A 4983-nucleotide genomic window follows, 5' to 3' on the forward strand; every position below is an offset into this window, starting at 1 on the left:
GGAGAACAGTGTGGAGATTCCTTAAAAAACTGGAAATAGAACTGCCTTATGATCCAGCAATCCCACTGCTGGGCATACACACTGAGGAAACCAGAAGGGAAAGAGACACGTGTACCCCAATGTTCATCGCAGCACTGTTTATAATAGCCAGGCCATGGAAGCAACCTAGATGTCCATCAGCAGATGAATGGATAAGAAAGCTGTGGTACATATACACAATGGAGTATTACTCAGCCATTAAAAAGAATACATTTGAATCAGTTCTAATGAGGTGGATGAAACTGGAGCCTATTATACAGAGTGAAGTAAGCCAGAAGGAAAAACACCAATACAGTATACTAACGCATATATATGGAATTTAGAAAGATGATAACAATAACCCTGTGTACGAGACAGCAAAAGTGACGCTGATGTATGGAACAGTCTTATGGACTCTGTGGGAGAGGGAGAGGGTGGGAAGATTTGGGAGAATGGCATTGAAACATGTAAAATATCATGTATGAAACGAGATGCCAGTCCAGGTTCAATGCACGATACTGGATGCTTGGGGCTAGTGCACTGGGACGACCCAGAGGGATGGTATGGGGAGGGAGGAGGGTTCAGGATGGGGAGCACATGTATACCTGTGATGGATTCATTTTGATATTTGGCAAAACTAATACAATTATGTAAAGTTTAAAAATAAAATAAAATTAAAATTACAAAAAAAAATAAATAAAATAAAATAAAATAAAATGCAGCAACAAACTGCTGATCAAGATCTGATCCACTCTGAAGAAAGCTTCTCCCTGAGTTCCCCGAAATGCTATACAAGAGAGAAAAAATATTTTCCTAACTTTTAAGAACTTCTGTATATTGCTGTTTTCATCATGGAAGATAACTATAGTTCTCTCTAAAGAAATGGACAAATAAATTCTGAGTTAAAAAAAAAAAATAATAGTATCTTAGGCTTTTTCGCAATGGGTTTGCTGCCAGGACACAGGTGTCGTGACAACCACCATTTTGCTTAAACCTAAGCAAAAATGGGAAAGGAAGAGACCCACATCCACATTGGGCATGTTGATTCAAGGAAGTCTACCATGACTTGCCATCAGATCTTCAAATGTGGTGGCATCAACAAGTGAACAATTGGAAAGTTCGAGAAGGAGGCTGCTGAGATGGGAAAGGGCTCCTTCAAGTACGCCTGGGTCTTGGACAAACTGAAAGTTGAATGTGAGTGTGGTATCACCACTGATATCTCCCTGTGGAAATTTGAGACCAGCAAATACTATGTTACCATCACTGATGCCCCAGGACACAGAGACTTCATGAAAAACAGATTACAGGCACATCCCAGGCTGACTGTGCTGTCCTGATTGTTGCTGCCGGGGTTGATGTGTTTGAAACTGATGTCTCCAAGAATGGGCAGACCCATGAACATGCCCTCTGGCTTACACTCTGGGGTGAAACAACTGATTGTTGGAGTTAACAAAATGAATTCCACTGAGCCACACTATAGCCAGAAGAGATACGAGGAAATTGTTAAGGAAGTCAGCACCTACATTAAGAAAATCGGCTACAACCCTGACACAATAGCATCAGTGCCAATTTCTGGCTGGAATGGTGACAACATGGAGCTAAGTACTAACATGCCATGGTTCAAGGGATGGAAAGTCATCCATAAGGATGGCAATGCCAATGGAACCACTCTGCTTGAAGCTTTGGATTGCGTACTGTCACCAAATCGCCCAACTGACAAACCTTTGTGTTTGTCCCTTCAGGATGTCTATAAAATTGCTGGTATTGGTACTGTCCCTGTGGGTCAAGTAGAAACTGGTGTTCTCAAACCTGGCATGGTGGTCACCTTTGCTCCAGTCAATGTAACAACTGAAGTGAAGTCTGTAGAAATGCACCTTGAAACACTGAGTGAAGCCCTTCCTGGGGACAATGTTGGCTTCAATGTCAAGAACATGTCTGTCAAAGATGTTTGTCATGGCAATGTGGCTGTTGACAGCAAAAATGACCCAGCAATGGAAGCAGCTGACTTCACAGCTTAGGTGATTATTTTGGACCATCTAGACCAAATCAGTGCTGGATATTCACCTGTGCTGGATTGTCAAACAGCTCACATTGCTTGCAAATTTGCTGAGCTTAAGAGTATTGATCATCATTCTGGGAAAAAGCTGAAAGACAGCCCTAAATTCTTGAAATTTGGTGATGCTGCCATCGTTGATATGGTTCCTGGCAAGCCCATGTGTGTAGAGAGTTTCTCTGACTCTTCTCCCCTGGGCTGTTTTGCTGTGCGTGACATGAGACAGACGGTTGCTGTGGGTGTCATCAAAGCAGTGGACAATAAGGCAGCTGGAGTTGGCAAGGTCACCAAGTCTCCCCAGAATGCTCAGAAGGCATTCTGGGGAAATTTCTAAATGTTCACTTGAACATTATCCCCAATACCTGCCACTGCAGTCTTAATCAGTGGTGGAAGAACTGTCTCAGAACAATTTGTCTCAATTGGCCACTTAAGTTTAATAGTAAAGACTTGTTAATGATAACAAAGCATCATAAAACCTTCAGAAGGAAAGGAGAATATTTTGTGGACCATATGCTTTGTGTATGGCAGTTTTAAGTTATTAGTTTTTAAAATCAGTACTTTTTAATGAAAACAACTTGACCAAAAATCTGTCACAGAATTTGAGACCCATTAAAAAAAAGAAGTTTAATGAGAAAAAAAGAATACTATCTTTGAAAATATTAATTGTAACTCATATTAATACAATAACAGTAGTAACACAAAACATGAGTACTAGTATTTTTGGTGTGTGCATGAGGACTTGTAGAAAAATTCTACAAATTAATGTTAAAAGGCAAACTTACCCTGTAATAAATATATGCATAATTTCATGAGGGTTTGGTTGATATAAATTTATAATATAAAATGTCTTTGTATTACAAATTATTGTTAAAATTCTTCACACTTACATCATAGAAGAGATGAATATGTTTTCTTTTCCTTGGATTTATACAAAGACATCATTAAGTTGAATAAGAATTGATTGAGCAATTACAATATACTAAGTAGAATTTAGGTATATAATGGTGCCCATATACATAATGATAACATCTTGGAGAAGTTTGATGTTTGAGGATAAATAAGCCAAAAATAACCTGCTGTTGCTGCTGCTAAGTCGCTTTAGTTGTGTCCAACTCTGTGCGACCCCATAGATGGCAGCCCACCAGGCTCCGCCGTCCCTGGGATTCTCCAGGCAAGAGTACTGGAGTGGTTTGCCATTTCCTTCTCCACTGCATTAAACTGAAAAGTGAAAGTGAAGTCACTCAGTCGTGTCTGACTCTCAGCGACTCCATGGACTACAGCCTATCAGAGTCCTCCATCCATGGGATTTTCCAGGCAAGAGTACTGGAGTGGGGTGCCATTACCTTCTCCGAAGAATAACCTACTTTCTTCTAAATAAGTTAATTGCACATGGAACTCTCATTATAAGGCTCTTTATACTTGGCATGTTTTCAGCTATATTATAAGAGTACATGGAAAACAGTATATTTGAGAAGACTTTCTAAATTACCTCCTTCATTTGTCAATATGCAAGAAAATTCCTCTAAAGTCTATTCCAAAAACTTTATTCCACAGAGGGTACTCATAGTTTATATAATATAAAGTCAACTTTTTAGCAAACTACTCAAGACTCTGGAGAAGGAAATGACAACCCACTCCAGTATTCTTGCCTGGAGAATTCCATAGTCAGAACAGCTTAGGGGGCTACTGTTCATGGGGTAACAAAGAGTCAGACATGACTGAGTGACTAAGCACACTCAAGACTTTAGTAAATCTTTATAACTCCAGTCTTAGTAATCAGAGTCATACCCATATATTAAAATCATATGAAGGAAAAATGACATTTTACTCCTTCATATCTCATAATTATACTAGAGGCTGACCTCAGTTCTTTTCTTTCCCCTGAACTTAATTTCATAGCTTTTTTATTTGTGAATTTTGGTGACCACATTAGGCTTATATTTTAACACAAATGTCTTTGAAAGGCATATGAGGATTGTTAATAATTTAGCATATGATGATCAACTTTTATTCACATTTTATTAGCATTGAAAATCAAACAGGTCAATCTTATGATCTATGTTAAACTAATTTCATTTAATTTAGCCCAAGAAAAAGTAGTTCATGTTCATATGTGTATACAAACATTCCATTATAATATGCACAATACCATTTTCATATGGTAAGATATAAAGAAATGTATATATTAATAGGAATAAATGTGTCATGAATTTTCTCCTGAAAATAGATTTTAAGTTTTAAAAAATTTTGATGAACTCTGTGTGTATAAGTACAGCAAGGATTTGGTATTTCAATATACTATGGTAGTACTTAATTTGAAAAAAAAAAAAAAACCTTTCTGAACCAACTGTCAGTAGTCCTTTAACACAAAAATAAATTACAGTGTTTGATTTGTAGACCACTGTTCATGGCAAGTCACTGTCAGCTGTAGTGGACTTTGCAGACAGCCATAAAAAGTAAGGCCATCTCTCATCATGAGTTCAGAAAACAATATCATGCAATGACAATATAGATCCCAATCTGGAGATTTGTGATATACAGTTTATGATATCTCCCATAGTCCTCTCTTCACAGAGTGCTGGCTTTTGACTGGAAAGTTAGGATTCTGATTTGTAGAGTGATTTTTTTCTAAGCAACAGCACATTTCCATTTCTTAAAGTTAAGTGAGTACTTAAGGTTTCTGTTCACTTGAGTTCTGTCACTTAGTCATGTCCAACTCTTTGCAGCCCCATGGACTGCAGCATGCCAGGGTTCCCTGTCCATCACCAACTCCCAAAGCTTGCTCAAATTCATGTCCATCAAGTTGGTGATGCCAACCAATCATTTCATCCTAATCGTCCCCTCCTCCTCCTGCCTTCGATCTTGCCCAGCATCAGGGTCTTTTCAGATGAGTCAGGTTTTCGCATCAGGTG

At 38.5% G+C, this 4983-nt stretch overlaps 1 pseudogene; it reads left to right on the forward strand.

Moving 5' to 3' along the window:
* Positions 1-1022: 1022 nt before the first annotated feature.
* On the forward strand, positions 1023-2405 carry LOC113890316 (annotated as a pseudogene).
* Positions 2406-4983: the final 2578 nt, after the last annotated feature.

The sequence above is a fragment of the Bos indicus x Bos taurus genome, chromosome 3, assembly GCF_003369695.1.
Source record: "Bos indicus x Bos taurus breed Angus x Brahman F1 hybrid chromosome 3, Bos_hybrid_MaternalHap_v2.0, whole genome shotgun sequence".
Taxonomy (NCBI): Eukaryota; Metazoa; Chordata; class Mammalia; order Artiodactyla; family Bovidae; genus Bos; species Bos indicus x Bos taurus.